General features: G+C 39.6%; 1 long non-coding RNA gene across 4 annotated transcripts in view; it reads left to right on the top strand.

Moving 5' to 3' along the window:
• The window catches only part of LOC121898638, a 105,564-nt gene that overhangs the window by 61,651 nt on the left and 19,154 nt on the right, over positions 1-24,759 (top strand). For all 4 annotated transcript variants that reach the window (XR_006096530.1, XR_006096529.1, XR_006096528.1 and 1 more), the window contains exon 3: positions 8,345-8,393. This is a non-coding gene — a long non-coding RNA (uncharacterized LOC121898638). The remainder of the gene's footprint in view (positions 1-8,344; positions 8,394-24,759) is intronic.

The following is a 24,759-nucleotide window of genomic DNA, read 5'->3' as shown; positions in this document are numbered from 1 at the left end:
GAGTCCCTAGGCTGTATAGGACAGCCATCTGGGCCGGGCCACTCCCACCGCTCTGAGGCCACCTCTCAACTGTCCCAACCGACCAGCCGACAGGCCCACTGGCCGGCTACATGCCATGACCCGATGTCAGTAACAATAACAACAATAGGTCCTCGCCCGCTTATTCCATTAAGCCCTTGTGAGTCTTCTAATCAGAGCTGGGCAGCCCTATATGCTCACTTCACAAGTTATGTAGGGCCCCGCAAATTACGCAAAGGCCCCACCTCCCCCTCGTGTCAAAGTGGGTGACAATGTTTACAACTTTGATGAGAGGATGAAGCGGAACTATCTTTCTGGTCACAAAAAGAGAAAAAAAATAGGTAACAGTAACGTTAAGTTGATGTGCTAGCTTAGAGTGCATCTCTCTCTAGTCTGTCTGTGTTGCTAACCTAACTGTTAGCTGTTAGTTAGACAGTGTAAGACATTTTTGTTGGCGTCTTCGTGTAAATGACCCTTCTTCTTCACCCTTGGATGTTTGTATTCTTCCAGTTTCGCGCAAGTCGCATGATAGAAACATCATCAAAATGCCCACTCGCTCGCTGTGAATTCTATGGGAAATGACCTGCTGTGTTCACACATGGGCTCAATCGGGAGCTTGTGCTTGGGAGCTGGCAGGATAAAGTCCATTTAATTTCCGGTCCAACTGATTCGGACATTTGCATTCTCACATGCAGCTCCTCCGGGAAATGTCTAGAAAACTTCAGGGTTGCAGTGCATGTGTAAAAGGGGCTTTGTTCTGTCTGTGTCTTGCTTGTTTGCCAGCCACTTCCAGGGCTGTGTTCTGTGACTTTGTGCCTGACAAAAGTAAAATACAATTATTTATACATTATACAGCTCGGAAAAGATAATTGCGTTGCTCATGAACATGCATTTATGCGCATGCACGAAATGCAGCAGCAACCTCTGTGGGGACCAGTCCAGACAATATATGGGCATGATGGCACTCCTCATAGGCGCACATAATTTTAAAACAAGACAATGATTGTCTCTCACCTTGACTGAGTTGTCTCTCAGCCAAGGTTTAGTTACGACTCTGGACTAATGCAAGATGGAAAAGCAATATATTGACATTGACTATTGATTGAATATTGGATTTAAAATGTCGATTAGCAGGGCATACTGGGCAATATGGATACACATCTCTCACTAAATAATAACCATCAAGTATTCAGCCAAGCCGTAGTGTGTGTATGTATATATATATATATACATATATACATATACACACACACACACACACACACATATATATATATATATATATATATAATTTCTTATTTATGTTTATGTTAATATTCAAGTATTTTAAGATTCTATAGAAAATATTCTATTCAATAAATATTATTTGTTTATACCTCATTCTGTTCTGTATAGGTCTACTTAATCTTAGGCCGACAGATGGAGCAAACAGTTTCAAAGGAGTGTAGTGGGAGCACTACAGTATCAAGTGTGACTGTGTGGCGATAGCAAATGGTTTACGTAGTTCACGGGTCAGGCAGGAGGGCCCCTTAGTAGAATTTTACTTAGGGCCCCAGGGAGGTCAGGATTGGCTCTGCTTCCAATAAATACCTAGCATTTCCGTCAGCTGGTTGGCGAGCACTGCTAGCATACAGTTAGCATGTGTCATACTGCAGAAAGCATGTCAGTGCAGGGCCAGTTGGGGTCCAGCAAATAAACAGTGTGTTCATCAAGCTAAAATGGATATTTTACACATTTTTCTAAGGGTATGTCTAGGCGTCTTCCAAAAAAAAGGCCATTTAGAGACACCAAATAACCCCTGCTTCAGAGTAACTAAAGCATAAAAACATTATAGTGCTTTGTTCATATTAAAGAGTCAAAACAAGTGCTATGTTGGAAAAGCAGTTTAAAAGTAAATCACAGCAAACTATTTATGTTTTCATAATTTCCATGTTGTGGCTTTATAAAAAGCAATAAAGCAGCATATGGTCATTTTTGGAATTTTGAAGTGTTTGTCCTTATTTACGAAAGGGCCACATTCAGGTTTTCTGCAATTAAAATGAAAATGCAAGCATCAGCTGATCGGGGAGGCTCTCAAAGAACTGCTATAGTCAAGTGAGAGAGTAAGACAGCCAAAGGCGTTTGTAGGCTACTTTTTGTTAGCTTTGGTAGCTACTTACTGTAAGAAGGAAATCAGTGAAGAAATGCATAACACAACTGTCATTGGAAAACGAGTAAAACTCAACTTAGCTAAGCTTGTTAACTCACATACTGCATTTCTTCATTATTTTAACCATTGCTTATTACTGTGGAGGTGCATTACCTTGCCTAAAATGCAGAGTGCATCTGCTAATGTCAGAGGAAATGATTACACTTTTATGAAACATAATATTAAGCTAAGAGGAAAGCATGTAAATGAAACAGCAAAGGCCACGTATTTAATGAGTGAGGCAATTATTTAAACTGTCGTCTAAGTAATCGATAAAGAGACGAGATAAATCAAGATTTCTCTGTTTCAGCTTAGCAGATGATTGATTGATTGATCACATCTTACATTTGCTTCGCAGTAATTAATCAGGGGCCCATTTCACAAAAGTTATGTGCTGTATGCTTACACACAGATAGCAAATGGTGGTAATTGCATTGTCAATATATGCCATCAGAATAATTTGAAAGATATTAAATTATACACATAGACTTTAACATTTTAAATTGGTAGAAAATCCTGTGTAAAGATAGTAAATAGATACTAAAACTCTCCAGTACTTTATAAAAATCATATCAGATGTACTGTATGTAGTAGTGACTGTACAAGACCTATTTTTTTTTATCAGCTCCATATTTTATTTTTATTCTAGTTAGTACAGTGTGTGAGACATTGGCTGAGGCCTTGCTGAATTTCAGGGCAGACATGCTGCACTTTAACACAAATAGAACAGATAGGGCTTGTGTTTCTATCAAGTAAGCAGACTCTCACGATGAGGGTTTATAATAATATATGGTAAATGCTTGACCAGACCACTCAAAAGATGTTGAACCAAACACATAACAGAATCTTAAACCCAGAGCTTCAGCTGTTTATTTATTAAATAACCCGCAGCAGTTGAAATGTCTGATAATCTAAACACAGCTTGACTTCCTTAAGAGCCCGCCAAATATAAACAGTCCATCCTGTTAGAGCCAACTGTATACAGTATATTTATTCTTCCCATTTTAAATAAAGTTTCCTGCTGATCGGTCGCTCATAAGCAAATCATTTCAGATAAAGCTGTGCGCTGGTTTTTGTGACAGCAGGTATCATAAGATTCCCTAAACATGATCTGTTTACACTGTGGCTAGAAGAGCGATATTGGTGTGTGGCCGTACCCATCTTGAAAACCTCCACCACAACCAAACCAAAGAATAAGAATCCATTGCTTTGGTTACATAATCTCTCTGGGATCACACAGATAAATAAATCGGAGTATAATATCCTCTAAATACGGTTGAAAGGAGATTATTCACAGAGTACATGAGACTATCTGACTATTGCAATAACAAACATGGTTGGGTTTTCAAGATGGCTTGTTTGAAGACTGATATTGGTACAATACCTAATAAAAATAACAGTAGCAATAACCACTAAAACAATAATAACTATTATTATATATATACTTTTACTATACTATACTATTTGCCAATAACTGAAAACTTGAACCCACATCAACAGATTTTTTTAGCCACTTTGAAGCTGTAAACACAACATTGACACATTATCACAAACAAGCAGTTGCCTATTTACACATCCAGCAGACACAAAGCAACATTAACATTCATCTGAAGTTGTGTATTTGCCCATCTGACAAATGTAAGTCCAATATTTCTGTTTTGCTCTCCAGCTCCTGAGAAAATATCTAAGGTTAGACACAGACTATCAAAATAGCTACTTCATTCAACGACATGGTGAAAAGAGGAACTACTTGTTAAAGGTAGAGAAAGAACTTGGTCACAGTTAAAAAAAACAAAACAGTATCGACCTTTGGTAGGAAACAGGAAGCAAACAGTGGTCTACTGTGTCGAAGTCCCAAACTCCCCATATATCTACCCTTTGTTTGGTTCTATAACAATATCACAATACTTCCTACTTTGAGACAAGAGTCATATTTCTCACTGCCACTAGAGGTCTGTGTTAGTCAAACATAAACATTCTGAGGACACTGGATGTAGTTTCCACTTAATTTAGCACATGCCCCCTGGGTCTTTGCATTTACGCCTGGTATTACAATGCGTTCTCGCTGTCTTAATTGAGCCTGCATCGTGACCAGATCCAGATATGCAAATTAGCTTGGCGAGGCTGGTAGACTTATCAATAGACTGCGTGTCCCAGGTCAAGGGGAGCAATGCCACAAACGGACGTCAATCGTTTTTTATGAGGGGAACTTGCTAGCTACTGCTACTACTTGTAGCCCATATCCATGGTTGTAGCTTTTACCAGGCTTGCTTAAGCTAGCAGGAAGAGGTGGAGTTAGGTGACTACTCAATTTGCTGGGCTGATTGCTTGGGGAGAATGTGGCCACGATGTACGGATAGCATTTCTACCTGGCTGAGATCTGATCACAATGCAAGCCTGACCACCTCCAAATGTGGTGTGGTTGATCCAATCGCATTCCAGTCCCAATGTGTTCTGCATTTCTTTAACACCTTGCACTAACATGCATTTTTCATTATCGAGTTACAGATTGCATGTTAATACAAGGTATATATGAATGTCACGTTCATATATAAATATTAAATATATTCTACATATTTAGTTGATGTTTGACAATACTAATGCCTGATATTTTGTGTCAGTATTTTATATGTTGCAATTTAAATATTTTACTTTTGGGTGGTGAATAGTTTTAGGTATATTGCTACAATCAACCTTACAGGTTCAGATTTCACTTAGTGTGAGTTAGTTGATACATGACATTCCCAGCCCTGAAATCTGCATTCTCTCTCCAATTTTTCTCTGTTTTATTATTTCAGATTGCAGCTCAAGGCTGACTGAGCACATTTAGTATGAAATCTGCCAGGATAGTGATACTGTAGCTTTTTTCAGAATCTTCAGGCTCTCCTGACAGATTGGTTGTTGGCAGGATCTCTGGAGGAAATCAAGAAAGTGAATTGTAGTTTGTTCACTGCAGTGATGAAATGGTACACAAAAGGGTGGGTGTGATATGATAGATAAAGTATTTGACAATGGTGGAACTTTCTGGAAATTGTGAAGGTCAGTGTTGGTTGAGTAACTGCACCCCATGGTCTTTTTTTTTTTTTTTTTTTACCAACCTGGCTGGTCTGTTGTGCATTTTTAAAGGATTCTAAAGGGACAAAAAAGATCAAACACAGAGCCTTGTGTAACTTCAGTTTGATGCTGGAGGCTACCTCTGTGATACATTAATTAACCTCATATCTCACCCTAAAACATGAACTGAGCTTAGGTATTTACCCTCTATGTACTATGTTCCACCCACTTTGTCAGTCAGTGATTCTCCTCATTTGTAGTCTGTCTTTGCCTTTGGCCTCTGTCTGTCTGTCTGCAGTGTGTCTGTCACCCCTGACTTTCCCTCTCTGTCTCACAACAGTCAGTCATCCAAGCTATAGAGCCGCCCAGGCAGTGGAAGAACGCTGGGCACGTTGCCAGCCAGCCGGGGCGCCAGTTGGGCAGTCCATCAGTAGCATTAAAGACATGTTATCCACCCGAGTGTATCCGCCTGGCTTAGAGCCTTGATCCCCTGTCCGAGCCCCCCCATGCTGCCCCCTTACTCCGCCAGTCCCCTTCTTGCTTTATCAGCATGGCACCCAGGCATCCAGCCTGCTGCTTTAGGTCTCTTAAAACACGTACACAAATAAATGAGGAGGGTGCTGGAAATAACTACTTTCTCATCTCCAGCCAAGCTGCCCTGCTGGTCAGGTCATTGTCTTTAAAGGGACAGGGGACCAGAGAAAGCCAACCGCTGCCGGCCTCCACTAGTTTTTTCGTAAAGAATACAAAGTCAGCAAAGTTCATTTAGCCTTCTTGTAATATAAAGTAGATGAAAGGTTCCACAGAGGCTTAAAAGGGCTGTTTGTCTCCTGTTATACTTAGCCAGATAATAGACTTGGTGCTTTTTTCATGATAGCTAAAAATATTGCTGTTTCTGTTTTGACTCAGACTATACAAGATTCATACTGTGTCTTGTCCTCATTCTTTCTTCCTTAATATAATGGCCACTTCTTTATGTATTTACTCTTATTATTGCTGTTGAATGGTTTGAAGTGTCACTTCAAGGGTCAGTTCTGAAGCACCATGTACCAGTCAGTAATGTTGGGTACACAAATACTGTTTCTAGCCCTGATATTCACACTAAATTGCCATTTTGTTTCCACACTACTCAGTATACAACTTAGCCATTAGGCTTTTTATCACTGTGTGTGTGTGTGTGTGTCTGATTTTGCTTTAACAAATCACCAGTGACTGATGTATCCAGACACTTGTTCTCATTGTCATGTCATTACAGTCAACACTGAGGCTACATTAGCTAGAGTATACTTAGCATAACATAATACAATAAATGGCAATCAATATTCAGAATACATGTTTATTCAAAGATCCTTGCAGGTAAAATAGGATCTTCAAAGAGTTCTAAAGCAATTTAACATTGCACTATAGCATTCCTACATTCTTAGACTCATGACTGGCAGTTGAAAAAAAGTTTGAAATTGATGTAGTGGAACCAGAGATATCATCTTTTTTTATTCCATGCATTCTTCTTAAGCTGGTGCCTCCATTACCCACAATGCAACTCAACTCAATTCCCTCCACTATACAGATCTGGGTTTGTTATGCTAGTAGTGGCTAATGTAGCCATCGAAGAGCCAGCCTTAAACTTAAGCTCATTTCTTTCTAATTCCACACCTCCAGATTTTTTTCAGCCCCAACAAGTCGTTGCCTCAAGTGACATCACAGATTTTTGACTCAAATTCAACTCACGCAGTATCTTTGCCTCACCTTCAACTCTCACACCCCACTAGGGAGACTTTTGGCTTCGCCCTGTGGAATGTCCATGTCTATTACAGACCATATCTTGCAATTTCCCAAACGGAATGAGGAGTTAAACTACCGAGGAGCACAGTGAATATTTCATCCCCAACCTCTCCTGTAATGTTAATCATGTCTGAATGGGGCTCTGGACACCAATTCATGTTTGCCAGCGACTTATGTTGGCAGAGTGATGTTTTCACTAGGAATTCAAACGCTACATGTCTATACTCTGAGTGATCCATGACATCAGTTTAGTGTTACAAAGTGGCCTTTACATTGGGACTTCTCATAATTCTTCATCCCCATCCATATTTTTGACAGCCTGCTGGTTCTAAGCCTCTATCAATGCATGTGACATTGCTAGTAGATGCCATACCTTACACCAATAACATATTTTGTATTATTTTTATTGTATCTTAATCTTAGTCCTTTGATTTGAATAAGATAAACTTTTATTGACACGTTAGAACTGAAACATTTATTGTAAAATCAAATTGTAACCTAATAGTGTGCATTTTTTAATTTCACATATGCACTTTTGAAAGTTTGGAAGATACAGCTTTGGATTTTGAATGATTTGAGCCCATTTGTAAAAGATAAATGGGGAACACTGTGTCTTGAATTGTTTTTTGTCATCACAGTGCTGCCAAAGTATTTGCTCTCCTCATTCCTTCACCAACTTTTTGAGCCTTGTGAACATAATTTCCTCATTTTACCATAAAGTGTGACCCTCTCCTGTTCCCTCCATAGTGAATATGAATTGAATTCTTAGTAATAGACATGACCGACCCACAGCAGCTGTAGAAAGAAGAGCGGACCTTGTTTGGTATTTAAAGCATTTAAGTGTTTCTGTGGTTTCATTATAGGTAGCAGCTCAACGAGGTTTAATGAAAGAGTGACTGCAGGTTTGTTGAACCTGTTAAGAATTGTTCATGCCACTAGCTCCATTGCCAAGTGAATGATGAGCTGGAGCTCTGTACAGCGACTGAAGGTCAAGTACTTCTAAACAGCTGAAAGGAGTTTTAATATAAGGAACCATGATCATCATCTTTGCCTTTCTTCACAATCCAAACTTATTACTCTTTGTCTCTAGTGTCAACCCACACTTATCTAATCTGTCAATAGGTCATTAGGAAAATTCAAATGTTCCTTTTTATACCATTATGACTGGACATGATTGAGTTACTGGGTATTCAGGGAATGAAGGGAATAGATATGAAAGATATGAAAGTTACCTTGTTCCAAGTCAAAATTGTGGGTTACACTGTTCTTTGGTTGTTCTGACTTGATTGTTTCTGTTCACAGCGGTAATCATGGAGAGACTCTGCAGCTGATACGAAGGGACACATAAAAGGTAACCTTCACTATATTCAATGGCTATAAATCTCTCTGTTTGGCTTTTTATCTCTATGTGTGTTGCCTTTTGATGTGGATGTGACTCTTGTGGCAGAGTCAGCACTTTCACTATGAATGAAAGGTGCTGTACAAATTAAATGTATTATTATTATTATTTTATCATTTATCCTTGACAGCTCACACATGATGCACCAACATGTAGGCGTTCAACCTTGGAAGTACAGTATTCATCGATTCTGAATACTGGCTCAAACAAACATGTGAAAATCACTGGCTTCAATTGAACCACCCACACAACTTTCCAATCAGAGGCTAGTTCCACAAAAATATGTAAGACTGGACTGTAGAACCAGTTAAACCAGTCAATTTGGTCTTAGACTGATGTAATGAGAGGTAGTTGGACAAAAATAAAGACTAATACCAAACCTAGTTAAGTTAGTAGTAAAGTTAGCCTCCCTACCCAAGGATATGTCTGTACTCTAAGTAACATTCAGGCCTGCTGACAACTAGCAATCAGTAGCCCCTGCTGTCAATTGACAAAAAAGGAGAAAACAGCTACATTTGTGGTTTGCTGATAATGGTGTTGAGCAAGTAATAATATGATAAAATTTAAAGAGACAGCAGTAATGAGTGATCTGTTATTGCTCTGGTCATTACCAAATTAACCTAGTAAAATGTTCTTGTCAACGTTGTCAAGGCAGATGTTTTCGAGTGTAGTGGCTGGAGCTTAGCAACTTCAGGCTCTAGCTCATTCAGCTGTGTTTTTAATTTCAAGGGTTTGTTAGGTTTGCACCTTAGTCAATGTCTATCTTTGTGAAACCAACCCAAGACTTTCATATGCCATGGGTGTGAAACGTCTAAGGCTGAAACTTCTGTCTTTTAATCTGCTCTGAAGAGGTAGAAAGTGTTCACAATACAAGCAAAGCATATGTGCCACGTGATCTGGTGTGTGTGTTTGGGTTGGTGTGTCTGTATGTGTGGCCCAAAGGTGCTGTACAGTACAAAGATTTCTTACCTCATGCCAGTGGTATTCCCTGAGAGAAAGCACAGAAGCAGTGTACGGTGTGGGGCATTAAGAGCCCACGCCCTCTTGGGGAGCAATAACAATCCAGCATTAGTCCCATTTGAAACATTAAACCATCCACGCAGAGGCTGGATGGAGGTTAAAATTGGAGCACTGAGAAATGTAAGGGGGGAAAAAATGGAGGAAATTAAAAAAAAAAAAAAAAAATACTCAGAGAGAAGGAACATGATTCAAGCTTGCAGGTCCATTATTTTGAAGGATTCTGCCAGAACATTTCCCATCAACATGCGTTAAGTTTGATTTGTAGCTTTACAGCTCTAGTGACGTTACAGGCCATCTGTGGGATACAAGGAAGTCACTCATAGAAAGATTTGCAGTGCTGGAACACAATGCCAGAAACGTCCTCACCCATGATAAAACTGCATGAGGAAAGTTTGATGTACAAATACCTTTTGATTGGGTATTTGTTTCATATAATATTGTATCTAGGCTACCATATCTCCAAAAGTGCCAGTGTCTTTTTATATTTATTATATGCATATGGCAGCTGAACTAAAGGCAACTAAAACCACCAAATTAAGGTAAAGTAGGTGATAACTAGGAAAGCCACAATGTCAAAGGCAAATCCATCATTTCATCATCACAACCTGCACTACCCTACTTTATACCACACCATAAGACCACTACTTGATGTTCTGCATTGGTGTTGAATGATTGAGTGTAATTACTTTTCAGTAATAGAATAAGTGGTGAAATTATTTTTCCCCAAACTCTAATTGCTTTAGTATAGTTGAATATAAAACTTGACTGATAGCAGATTGGGTTGGAAGATCAGTCCTTTAACCCCTTTAGGGTTTCACTCTAGTTTTGCTTAGTCACTTCCTGTGTACCAAGAAGACTTTGATGAAAGTATTGGTCATTTGTTTCAATTTCTACAATTATCAAATATGGACCTGTAGCAGCCATGTGAACTATGAACTTTGTCTGTCAGGGACAAAGGCAGAAGTAGCGTGAGGTTGTTATAGCAGTGCCAAACCTCTTAAGGAAGAGGTCAGGGTGGGTGAATGGGTTAAGAAAGTGTGTGACTACTGCTCATTTCCTGTTTTCAACCTACAGTCAGTATTGGTTTCTCTTAACCATGGCCACAATCTTTCCCTAACCATAACCAAGTAGTTTTTCTTTCAACCATGACCATAATAATTTTATGACGTTAACCACATTGGTATTTGTGCCTATAGATAACCATATCTTCATCATGGCAGATGAGAACACGCTTTTTTTTCATACACTTGCAATCAATGTTGACCTGAGGTGTTGTTCTGCCACATTTTGTAATTTAGGCAGAAAAGACAGACTTTTCTTGTGTAGTTTTATACTTGGTCTTTTTACTGCCTCTCCTCTTTCTCCTTTAAACAAAACCATATTTAAGAGAGAACAATGCCAGCTTCCCTCCTCCATGTCATATCCTTCATAATGTAGAGAAAAGATACTGACAATATGTAGCTATTCCTAATAGCACACTTCGACCACCACTGTTTCCGTTGCCTTGCACATTTGTCACTCTGAGTAGTGACACTCTGAGTAGTCTCTTCCTCTTCTCAGTTCATCAGTATCGTTCATGTATGCTTTTCATCAATGTTGTGTTAACCCATATCATCATTCATTTGACAGCCAATGGTTCTCCAGTGCTGTGCATTAAGTGGATTGCTGTTCCCTCCATACAGCCCTTTCTATGGAAGTTAATGTGTTCAGTAGCACATGAGGGTGTTCTTCCTCCATCTTTCCTTGCCAAACACCTCTGTGTTATTGCCTGTGCTGGAGTGCTACAGCAGATTCAGAGGAAGAAATCATTGTTCTTCTTGAGGGCTCAAAGAGCTTTAGGAAGTCATAGACAGCACTGTTCCCCCTCCTCCTTCCTGTCTCTGCCTTCTTCCCTCACCCGTTATAATCTGTCTATGAAATAAAGTGCATCACAATGTTCCCATATGGCCAAATGCACCAGAGAGCTTGAGTACTTTGCATGATAAATGATTCACAGTTGGAGAACAAGGACAGTTGTAGGATGTTCTCCAGTGATAAATTGGTTTCCTGACATAAATGGCTGATATCAACCTTTTATGAAAAAGTGCACATCATCCAGTCAGCATTGTCCACTTTTGAAATGATACGCGTGATGTAGTTTTATTGATTACATATTTATTGTAGAATTGATTCCTGTTTGTCTATGGGATCAGAATGATGCATTGCTTCATTTTGTTTATTCGACTGAAGTGATGCGTCATTTCGACTGGATTCCCCTGGCTTACAGAAGTACTGGACATCAGCACTGAGAATCCACTGCTCTGCTGACAACTCCAATTTGCTAGCTGTATGTTGATACAGTACTAAAGCCAAGACAGCTTTAGTACAGAGATTGGCTTCCCAGACCTCTCATTTTACAGCTTGCCCAATGAGATGGGAGAAAATGGCAGAGCTATAAAAGGACAAAGGTCATGTTTCATTAAAAGAAAACTGTATATCCAGTACTAATAAATTCCACAATGTTAACAGCATCCTGTTATTGTGGGTTTGACAACATTTCAAAGGAAACTCTCCAGTTGTGTCAGCCAGGTTAAAACTGGTATGCATGAGGATCTTAAGTAGTAGCCTCACCTGGCGCCTTCAATAAGAAAGAGGATTGCATGGTGTAAAAGACGATATCTCTGGTTCTGCTGCATTGATTTTGATCTTGATATATATTGATTTTTTACTGTCCATCGTGAGTCCAACATTGTTTCAAGGGAGCAATTCCAAATGTTGGATTACACTTTTAAGGTATGGTAAACGTTAAGCAACTAAACCTCTTAGCTCAGGTTAGGTCTGTGACAGAATTCTAACTCTACCACATGAAAGTGAGATACACTATATGCTCATCCACCCTCGGACCTTCCCAGTCCTTACTTTCTGCCTCACACCATACAGGAGACACGACTTGCATTGCATTAGCACTGAAAGTTGGCACTGCACGTAAATCATGAGGTGCCGGACAGTAATATGGATGTAATTCATGGGGATACTTTGCTGAAATATTTGCTGAAATCTAGGAACGTGGCAGCATCGCTAAATCTAAATCCAATGGGGAAACAAACATGATCAGTAAAACAATCAGACAGATTGTAAATAAAATGACAGTTTAGCCAGATTACCTACCACTTTATTTGGAGGGAAAACTGAAAGTGAGGAAAACTGTGAGTGTGCTCAACTATGGTAAGTACAACCTGTAAACTGTCTAAAATTATCCTTTTCTCTTCTCCCTACCTGCCTCCTACCTTCCTCTGGTCTCAAATTCCTCTTTTACTATTTCCTCTGTCCTCCTCTGCCTCCCTGCTGTACCTCACTTACAGTTTGCCCTTCAATCTCTGTCTCCCCTCCTCTCCATTTCTGTCTTCTGTTTCTTTCATACCAATAGGCATCCCTATCCTCCCCTTCTTTTTAGCTCCCTATACTCATTTTTCTATAAGTAATGCAGCCTCCCACTCTGCCTACATCTGGTGCCACTGCTGAACCATCTTCTAAAATTCCTGGCATGTTTCTTCACCAGGCCAGCCATCCTCTGGCTGGCTGTCTACACTCAGGATTCGGCAGCATAAATTACACTGTGTCCTCACACAACCTATGTACACATACACCCACACTATATGCTTTGGAGTTTTATTAGCTCGTATTTTTCCATGCTGAACAAAAAAAAACAAAAAACTGTTTGGTTCATGAAATGCCAGCGTATGTTTATTAGATGCTGCATGAGCTGATGGCAGGAGTAATACTTGGATTAAGTCATACATTTAAACATCACAGACTTGCATTGGGAAATGTTGCCAACTTAGAACCCCTTGGGGCCTCAATGGTTTCAAAAACTATTGCCATGAATGAGTTAAGGGAATCATGATTGCAAATAAAGGGTTTAAGAGGTTTTGGCAGACAGATAACAGATTTCACTAATAATCACAAAGTGCATTTTATTTACCATAACTTGCTAAATGATTGTCAGGAATACAGACATAAAACATCCATAACACAAAGTCCATTCAAAGGCATGTAACACGTCCCTGTTCTCACTGTCTTCCTTCTTCCACTGAGCCATACAGATGTGTACCATCTTTGCATGTGTTCCTGAGAAGCCCCACAGCATGCGAAGTTCATTATTAAATAAGTAGCCATCCATGTGTTATTTATTTTTTTCTCTCCTTTGCCTTTGTTTTATTTAGCAAAGGCCACCCTTTTGCTGTAATGACAATCCGCAGGGAGGGCTTTCTGGCAAGACTTAAGTCAAATCTCCCACAGTATTGAGCTCTATCACAGTTTGATTAAAGCAGACCTGATTTGGATACACGAAGGAGGCCGTTCACAGAGATTGTGCTCATTATGAGGGCGTTTACAATTAATAATGCACCATTAACAGTGAAATTGTGATTCACCAACTTCAGTGATAGGGTCTTCACCCGGAGAGGTACGTGTTGTTGTGCCAGATATCTTTGCCAAAATAATGATGTAGGCTATACTATATGCTGTAGACTGTATGTGATACAAGATTTGATTTACTCTCTTTCCTTTTTGGGATCTTTTCTGAATGGAGTTGTATGTAAGTAATCGTAAGTATGGGAAATTCCATACATGGTGTTGAGCCAATTCATTTTTCTTCTACAATCTTAGAAGCCCAGTCTTGATATTTTGAAGCAAAAGGCGATTTGATTTGAATGTGATTGTTTCAGAGATCAACATATACCACTGAAACATTAAGTAAATCAGCATGTTGGCAACATCTGCATCATTAGAAACTTATGATGCTAACCTGGTAAATGCATGTTTACACTGGCTAAGTATCAGCTAATAAGAATAATTAAAGTAAGCTCTAAGTGCTCTGACAATGTGTTTTTCCCTGACCTTGAAATACACCCTTGCATTGTGCAAAGATGGGAGGAGAGGTATAAACAAGTGAGACTTTCATTCAAATAAGGCCCCATAATGCAAGTAATTTCTTATTTTGTTGATGTTGATCAGCATCTTACAATGAGCGATGGGATCCAATATGATCACAGAATTATCTGAGAAAGTTAGAACTGTTTTGGTCATTTCACTTTAGAGATTTCTGAATTTATTTATTTATTTCTTTTTGCTTTTTTCTCTGTGCTCCTCTTACTGCTTTAAAGTGGGTGTGGCTCTGTTGGAAAAATGTCACATACTTCAAGGAACCAATCAGGATTTAGCAACTGTTGAATCTGAATTTGATCGCAGCTGTTTGGTCACTGTCAATGAAATCTAAACAAACTACAACCGCACAGTCTTGATGAAGCTCAGTAGCTGAGGTTTTGAGTGTTAAACTCTTAATAAATAATATTTTTTTAGATTTTGATGTTGCTTTTAATGTTGTAGAGTAACATTTAAAGAACCAGTTTGTGGAATTTAGTGGTATCTAGCGGTGAGGTTGCAGATTGCAACCAAATGAATACACCTCCCCCTTCCCTTCCAAGCATGTAGGAGAAGTTACGGTGGTCGCCAAACTCGCGAAAAATGTGAAAGGCCCTCTCATGTGAAGGCAACATGAAGCACGTTGGGAAAAGGTTGAGTAGTCTTCTCCTTTTCAATAACACACATCTAGCAAAGACATCTCCACTGCAAACATCATTATCACAGTGAACGAAAGAACATAAATACAGGGACAATATTCATCCAGGGTTGCATTGGTACTGCCATTGGGTGACTCTTAAGTCGTATTCAGAACATAGCAGCTATTTTTACTGTAGCCAAGCTAACCAGGTCAACTATGACTAGTCACGGCTGGTGTGTAAAGAATATAATGCCCTCATATCGTGGTACATAACATAGAAGATGGAGAAGACAGTGAAGTAGAAAGACGACAATCAGACTCTCTGCTGATTGCCTCTTTCACAGCTCCCCCAACAATGATAGACATCCGCAGCTTGGTTCCGTCAGCTTTGGTAAAACTTTTCAGCAGGGAGTCTAATTGTTAAGTACAGTCCTGAGAAGCCATGGGAACAGGCAGCAAGTTCCCCACACATCCAGAGCTGCAGCCACACAACAGATGTCACCATCTTCCACATTAGAAAGAGCTCCTTGGCCTTCATCTTTATCATTTTGTGGGACAAGGATTGCCTCCTTTCTGAGTGGCTTGTCTCTGTCATATTTTATTCTAGCCTTGAAACGCCCCAATCTCTCCTCTCTGACGATCAGAGATTTTTGTGCTTCTTTCTCTGGGTCAATGCCAGACTCTCTATAGCTGCTGGCTCCCTGGAATTTTTATCCAAAATGTCACATTGTATGTTCTGATGAATGCCAATGCCAATGATTGTTGTTAGTATTTTTCATATTTTCCTCTGTCTGCTGGTATTACAAATCGTGGGTTTAGCAGTAACGTCTCAGCAGGTTTTTGTACTCATTTTCATTACAGGCAGTTTCTTTAGTAGAGGATTTAAAGCAATAAATGAATCACGTCTTAAAACATAAGGTTCAACAAAAGCAGCGGTTTTCTCTCTCATATTCATCCCACAACTCCGCAGCAGGCGCAGCAGCACCCAGACAGTGTCTGACAAATGCATGATGGGTATTGGTGTGGCGGGTGCAGAGTGGGGGGGGGGGGGGTGGGGGAGTGGCAGAAAAATCGACTGGCAGAGTAACGAATGGCAGCCAGCCAGGTTGTCAGCTCACAGTGGCTGTCCTTTATGGCGGACTGGTAAATGACAACAACAGAAAGAGAGGAGAGAAGGAGTGGAAGAGGGCAGGGTTACTTCAAGTAACCCAAAAATCCTGCAAAAAAGGGGGATTTTAGAAGATACTGGAAAATAATTAGTTCTGAGAGAAAAGAAAGTGATTTATGTCACCTTCAATCACTCATCAGTTTGTCCTTCAAAGTTTCAAGTCAAGATTACAACTTCTGCAGTCACAGTCGCTAATTTTCAAAAGCAGTTATTCATTTATTAAATTAAAATTGTTCATGACTGATGGCTTTTATCTTGGTTGGTCAAATTTTGCAATACCGCTGCCAAAAACATCAGAGTTTTGCTTCTAAATCAATACTTTTCTTTGCTAGATATTCACCTTTTCGTTTATAAAAACTAAACCAAAACTCTCCAGGCATCATCATTGCCTTGTGGTCAAAGGCACATAACATCTAATCTCTACATCCTCACTTCAATCCCACCTGGAGATCCTTGTTGCATGTCAATCCTCTCGCTCTCATCCCAGCTTTCCTGTCTATCTCTACTGTGAAATAAAGGAAAAAATGTCCCAAAAAAAACCTCTAAAAAGCCTCACTTTTTATATGATGCATTAACACTCTACAATAACATTGATAACTCAACATAACATTGATTAAAAAAGCAGTAGCGTTAACCCAACTATGCTTCAATCAGGCCTCAAAAGATAATTAAACAAATTCTTTTCATATAAAACAAAAATCTTAAATCAAGGTTCACTTATAGTAAGCACAATACAGTGTACTGATGTAGATTTGTGTCTAATCAAATCAATGTTGCATTCAGCTAAACGTGTCTATTCTCCATCAGATCATCACATCAGAGATGTGTACTTTACATTAGGGAGCAACTGAAACGAGCCATTTGCTTTCATGGTAACATACTGTAACTGGTAACTGGTTTCCACTCCATTCAGCTGGAGCTGTTCACCTACTGTAACACACAGATGCCTTTTATTGAATGAGCAATCAAGATGCTTTAGAAAGTCTAATTAAACAGTCTGTGTTGGCACACTGGGGCTAAACAGTAACAACATGTTGATTGCCTCTGCCTTCAGACACTGCTGTTAATGACAATTACATACTTACTGTAGAAATACTGTATGTGCACAACGTGAATCTATTACCACCTTTACAAGCAGCCAATAGTAAGAGTCCAAGATTCAAAGACACCACCTCCAGGCTAAAGGTGTTCAACATTTCTATATGGAATGAATATCAATTAAAAAGTAAAAGAGGGAAAGATGAAATGATATGGTGGTGAATGGGGGGGAACAGTGTTAAAAGATGAATAAAAGGGCCCAGACGCACATAGATAGAAATGCATATACTGTTTCCTGCACTGTGAATAAAAATTATATTGTTTACACACAAAATAGAGCTCATTCATTTGTTTTGTATGACTTGGTGAACACACATTAAAAAAGCTAATGAAATGTTATTTAACATGCTCATCTTAGCTGCTCCACCAAGTGCCAAACTTGCATCAATCACCCACTTATTTACTCACTTGATTCAATGACATGGTCTTATTTAGAGAGTGTTTGCTGTTTTTTGTATTTCCTGATAAGGACTACTTACAAGTGTCATTAAGTTGGCTACCGCTAAAAGAAGAAAAAAAAAATGTCAGAAGTATTGAAAATATTCTTAAGAGCTGAAGAATATTGGATACTCTAAGTAGTATCCAGTATTATTTTGTTTTATTGACAGAATTTTAATTACAACCAAATATGTAAAAAGTGATTAAATGTCAGCTGAAATCTTGTTTTTCTTACCCTGCGGTAGTTAAAGTTGTCATTTTGCTGCAGTGATGTAGAAGTGTACTCAGGGTGAGGTGGGTACAGTGTGACATCACTGTTTGCTTCACTGATGGTTGCAGTGAAGGTATGGGTGTTGTCAGAGGTGAGACTTTAACTAGAAGAGGTCAGTGAATCTATGCTTTTACTTCAGGGTTCTCTTTGATGAACTAATGACTGCAATGACGGTTTTTACATTTTAGGAACTAAATAAACGGATCCTAATTAGGCATTTTGAGAAACATTTGTGCTTAGTTGAATTGTGGTGGTCAGGTAGAGACTTCCCATTGTTATCTGAATAATAGCCATGCTGGTTGTAACTGCGTGTGTATGGAGCCTGGCTGCTGCAGAGAAATGAGAGCAGGCAGGCAGTTGTAGCAGATCTCAGGACCTTGGTGGGGCCAGACTACAACCTGCAGGGACGACACTACAGCTCTCATTTCATACTGTAGCATGTGTTGTGGTACGCTACATTCAGCATCACAATGAGCGTAATGGCCTCCAAGACTACTTCAACCTGCAGTTGCTTTCAAAATTGATCTAAAGTCCTGCAGTCTGATTGGACAGTGGTGAAAATTCTGCCTGGAATTTGATTGGTTACACGCAGTTGTCTGCCTCAAAAAACTGGTTTGCATGACTCTGCTCACAGGCAGATTTGTCCACGGGGCTGTGGATCCTGCAGCTAAGTTTTATTCAACACAACAAAATTAATAATGATAATAAAAACCACAAATCTCTATTGTTGTGAATTTAAAATCGTGCTACACAGATACTAATATGGAATGTTTTCATCTCCGGCATACTTTTAAATTCTAAGCAGCTGCGGCTCAGAAGGTTTAGAATGAAAACATCAATATTATGAGACTCATTTTATGAGTTTGTCATTATATTACTCATGTACTGCCTCTTTACTAAATCTCAAACATTATCCAGTCAGAGCTGTCCTCCTCTGGGGGACTTGTTTTAGTTCATCATTTCTTTTAAAATAATTTGTTTCTTTAACATTAAATAGACAGTGACAGTAAAAAAAACTAGATACTATCCTGACTAGAATGACATTCAGAATCTCTTCAGTCATGTCTCAGTGTTAAAATCACGGTGTAAAAGGTCTCTGTTTAGCTTTTCAGCATTTTGTGACCTTCCTGTTGCTGTCAGTCTCTTTAACAAAATGCTGATGTTAGTGTCACCCTTGCAAAACAATGTGAATGTGCTTCACCCAACAAGCAGTCTCAAATAAATATAGCTATATAAATGTAGTTACTGACTGCTTGTGCCTCAATCAGCAGCCAACATAAAACTAATCAGTGGTATCAATAAAATTGTTCAGGAGGTAAACTGTATGAAATGTAGATGTAGGATTGTAGGATTAATTAAAGTAGAACCTACCAATCGCAGTATTTTGGTCGTAACCTAAGAAACACATTAGCCATTTCTTTTGTGGCCTCCAACATGGCTGTTTATTTAGTTATTCTTTTGAGACTGAGTTTATGTTGAAAACTGACCCATAAGTGGAGTTTATCAGCACTGTAACAACAAGTCAAAGTTCAATGCTGCAGTCAGCATCATTATCATTTTTTATTTCCCTTCTTTTTAAAATTCCCTTCTTTCCTTTGGAGGCCATTGTGGAAGAGGCCAAATTTAATAGGCTTCTATCTAGTTTGTTGTGTGACGGCCTTGATCCCCGTCGTAAGCGCTGGAGCAAACAGTGAGCTCAGTGTGTCACAAATCGCCATGCAGTGGTGCAAAAATCGGAATTTTTCACTTCCAAACATCCTGAAGCCCCAGAGAACCTTTGCTCGCCATAATAAACAAAGTAGTTGTAGTTTACAATCATCTTTTATAAATTTGTAACATGCTATTGTACAAGAAAGATCCCAAATTGGGACAGCGAGAGGTTCAGTTCAGCAGAAGCTTTTATTTTGATGATACATTTTCTACTTCCTTTGAGAAGTGAAAAAATCCTCAAACATTATAATCCCATTAGGACTGCAGATGAATGTTTTACAGTATAATCACCTGTATAAAAACTCCACACATGCCCCATTAAATATTACATTTGATTAACAATTATTATATACTCATTGGTCTTATCATGCTTTTATGAGCACTGCTTGAAAAAGTGTTATCAGAGCCTTTCTGCAGCTCTCTGCTCTGCATAGCAGGCTTTGATTTAGTTTCTTTGCTTTCACTAAGCTTATCGGCAACTGGCACAAAGTGAGCCATTGCTGCAGCGCCAGCCAATCCGCTGCAAACACACTCTCGCCACTTCCTGGTCTTTATCGACCTGTGACATCTGATTGGACTGAGAGGAGCACAAATGCCCCTTCCTCTCATCCACGCTTTGTATCTCTGAAATGGCTGACATGTTTATTATTTGTATCTGCATGTGATTCTTTAGCAATTTCTGCGCATTTCCTCAGTGGCAGTGCAGATAAGATAAAACTTAATGATCCCCCTCAGAGGGATTGGGTCATTACGGCGGGAAAAAAAAACAAAAAAAAAACAAAAGGATACACAATGACAATAAAGAACAAGCAGGAGTAAGGGAAATGAGTGAATTCAAGCTTTAAAAATAGGAGAAATGGGGCTAATATCATTATGAAGACGTGTGTCAGACAGACAGGCAGACAGCACAGACAGCAGACAGCAGCGGTAATGGCACTCAGCTTTCAGCGGCAACACCAGCTGTGCCCGATCCAAATGGGCACCGACAGCGATTCAGGCCAAGCAGGGTCAGATGAGGACACAAACATAGAGAGGGGGTGGTGGAGGTGGGGGAGCGGAGGGTGGCGGGGCGGGCAGAGAGATGGAGAGAGGAGGAAGAAAGGCGAGGAGGGCAAAAGGGATTGTGAGGAGGGTGGGGGGGGGTGGGGGAGAGGAGAGAACGAGGGAGCGTTTGGTACGATGGAGGAAACAAAAGGAAACAACAAAAGGCTTGGCGGCAGAGTTAGACCGATGTTTGCCGATATACAAGGCCAATATTGACTTTTGGGTAAACACGGACGTAATGAGGTCAGCATCCAACTACAATATGACCGATACGATTCAGATTGTTTGTATAACATTATATCTAAATTAGTATCAATGAATATGTTTTGCTTTCTGTGATTCAGTGAAAAGTTAAAGCCAATACTGATAAGTTGAGTTTTGGTACTGATATCATACTTTCAATCTTCTATCAAACCCTCTTTTTATATAACAGTAGAAGCCATTATGCCTAAATTTTGTCAAGCACAAGCAGCCATGTAAAAACTTTGTCTTAAAAAAATGGTCTAAAAACAGAAAAATTATAAACTGAGCAAAGAAAATTCTAAGGAAGAGTACAAATCTGAGCGAGCATTCACAGTCACGTTTTGGTACTTGACAGGTTTGGCACTTGACACTTTTTTCATTATTATTATTCCGAGGGTGGGGGGGGGGGGCATGAGAGGAAACAAGGGAGTCAGAGAATGTTGTGGTTCATGATTGGTTTCTTAACCCTAAAGCAAAATAGATGGCCCATAGTTATTGATACATTCTTTTTCTTTTATTGTTGTTTTGTTGTTACCAAGAAATGATTGGGGTTTGATACCCAGCCCTAGACTCTTAGTGATCAATGCTGTTGACTTGCTGATTTTTTGGCAACCTGAGAAGAATTTGTGGAAATCACTAAAAGATGATTTGATTTTTTTCCCCCAACTCCGTCACTGGACAAGAATGTTGATATCAGACGATTCCACAGAACCACAGATTACGTCCATTGATGTGTTTTTACGTTCAATGCTGATGTGTTTTTTTTTTTTTTTTTAATTCTTGATCTCCAAAATTCACAAGGCAAATACAGTATGGTTACAGTTCGGGAAAGATGGTGGTTATGGCAATAAAAAGACAAATGTTGATTACAGGTCTCTCCCCTCACATTCTGCCTCACTATATAGTACACTCTACTTTGGCAGAATTGCCAAATGTGGATGTAATACCTAGGGACTCTGGGCTGTTTTTAATCATCCGACTCTTTTCTGAGGAACACGTAACATGAAAATGATGTGGAGTGGCATTACGTTTTCGGACCATAAAACCGGTCAACTTCTGAGGAACTGAATATAGCATCTGTGTGGGTGGGAGGGAAGTGGAAGTTCCCTCATGATCACATTTTAGTAATAAAAAAAACTCATAGTTACTCATAGTTAATCTTGGATAAATCTTTACCAAGAAGAGGACTCACTCATTCCAGTTTCTCTCTACACTTCCCATCATGTCTGCCACTAGCTCCAAATTCAATCCTCTTAGCGTTGTCTTTTCCCAGCGCAACAGAGAGATTCCCAAGACCGGAGCCAAACGAGATCACAGATAAATGTTAAAACCCTTATGAGGAAAGCACTGTCAGAGGGGAGACTACCCGTCCAAGCCAACAGATGCTGATTAGTGGCCTTTGCAGAGGGTCTTTTCTTTCCTAGGAGTCGATTGCCAAAGAATAAATTAGTGACCATGCAATAAATTAGTGACCGTGCCATACAAGAATGTTAAGGAGCTTGGCATCCCAACGAAGATTAGGAACACAACTGATAAGTTCATTCTGTGGTGGTCCTCAGCAGGTTCTCCTCTGCTTTTATGACTTTCTTTTGTCATCTTCCTTTAATAAATACTTGAATGGTATCTCCTCCTAGTGGTTGTAGAATTCTTACAATACATGTGTTTGCAGCTCTGGTTTTACATTTTAAATCCTTTCCACTCCTGCTCTGAAAAAGTGTATTTGCCCTCTTCGCCTCCAGGGATACTTGAAAGGCTTCAGTCATTAAAAGTATTTAACATGATATTCACTGCATTCTATTGTGTGGTGAATAACTTTACTGTAGTGTATTTTAACATTTGAGGAGGCCAAATTACCTCGGCCTACCTCGTCTATTTCTAGAAATGGATCTCTTACTGTACATTTTGCTGCAGAACTTTTGTAGCTGCATCACGTTCCGGTCTATTGAGGCTACTGTGGTGGAGAGTATGGTCTCTTTGCTTCCTGTATGAAGGGATTTTTGTTGAATGTCAGTACAAAATGGCAAAGAAAGAAGCCCTTGTTCCTTTAGAGGCTGACACAAAAGCTGACAATTACCATTGATGTTGTAGGTTGTGCAAAAAAAAAAGAACCATTCTATTAAACAGTTGCAGTTGTGTTGGGAATATCTGGAATCAATGTCATAATGGCTACATTTGGCCAATTATACATAATAAAAAAAAGAGAAAAATAAGTGATTTGGGGGAAGAAGGAAAATGATTAACCAAGCAAGATCCAGATGCAGGAATACATAACTAAAATCTGTTTTCTAATTAGAATAAGAGCCTTTTTTTGTGCTCCAGGTTTACACAAATCCTGATAAATGGGATCTGGGTCTGTATGGTGGGTTTACATGGGGGTCCACGACATGACATGTTTGAGAATCTAAAACTTTAAAAAAAAACAACTAAGGCGGAGTGTTCCATTACTCTCTGATGTTAGATGGACGACCGGTATTGGTCGGTTGTGGTGCCGCCATTTTGTGTCAAATGGACTCTGGGGAAGATTAGGAGATACTTTTGTCAGACAGGCAGTGGCTGAATAGAAAGAAAGAAAGGGGAAATTTAGAGAGTTTGAGAAAGAAAGAGGCAGAGCAAATGAAACTGGACGATGAAGAGCCATGGGGAGACCGGCTGAAAGAAAAGGGGGCTGAAGAGGGAGGGAGAGGTAAGCGATAGAGAGAAGGCCAAATGTGTCTGGGAAAGTTTTGGAGTTGAGGTGCATTGTGGGAGAGCAGACAGTGTGTCTGTGGGGTCTGAGGTGTGGATTAATGCCAGCGATTGGAGGAGGGCTGCCGCAGTTGTGCGTGAGCAGAATATCAGACGGAGGGAGAAGAGAGAGAGAAGAGAGGAGAGAAGATGGAAAGGGTACAGACGCTGAATTTTGGAAAGCGGTGATATTCTTCGCCTGAAGACGCAGAAGACGAGCTGCATTAAAGAAAGTGCCAGTAAACTTTGACAGAAATGTAAAACAGCAAACTTACAGAGTCCTCATTTGCGTGGAGTTTAGATTACAGGGAGCTGTTTGAATTAAAAGTTGGACGAGGATTAATCTGGAAGTCTTAAACACTACAGCTCACCTAATCATTCTATACTGTTTCAACTCATTTAAAGTAGCATGTGGAGAGAAAGCAGTCAGCCGTGCTTACAGGCCAACGTAGTGGAACTCAGGTCTGAGTTCATCAGGTGCGTTTGAGGCAGAACCCATAATCTATGATCTATGAAATGGCACAGTACAACTTTCAGCTCTGTATGAGAAGCAATTTGAAGGGATTACGAGGACTCCAGCAAACACATCTTATAACCCCCAACTCAGGCTAAAGGTTTGACACAGTAAAATTTCATTACTGCAAGATTATAGTGGGGATCCACTTTGAGTTTAAGGCATTTATTTGTTATTTATTCCATGAAGGAAACTTCGTTCTGGTTATCTGTGTGCTCGAGGTCATACTGGAGTCAGTATGTCAAAGTCAGGACCAGTACTTGCAGATTATAAGAGCAAAGGACAAAAAGGCAAATAAGGCTTCACTTTTTACCTCTCGAAAAAGTAAACTTTACAAAGTGTTTCAAAGATTTAGTGATTAACTAACCACTCAACCCGAAGTCAGTCAGAACACCAGAGGAGCTAGCACAGCTCCATATAACATTCTTCATGTCGGCTCTATAAAGTTCCAAAAATAAAAAGGACTGTCAAATTACTCCAAACAGCTTGTTAAACACAGTGATAAATGATTGCAGTGTATATCCAAAGAAGAAACAAAGATTTTCC

Source organism: Thunnus maccoyii, chromosome 6 (assembly GCF_910596095.1).
Source record: "Thunnus maccoyii chromosome 6, fThuMac1.1, whole genome shotgun sequence".
Lineage (NCBI taxonomy): Eukaryota > Metazoa > Chordata > Actinopteri > Scombriformes > Scombridae > Thunnus > Thunnus maccoyii.
This window is presented reverse-complemented; position numbering and strand designations above follow the sequence as displayed.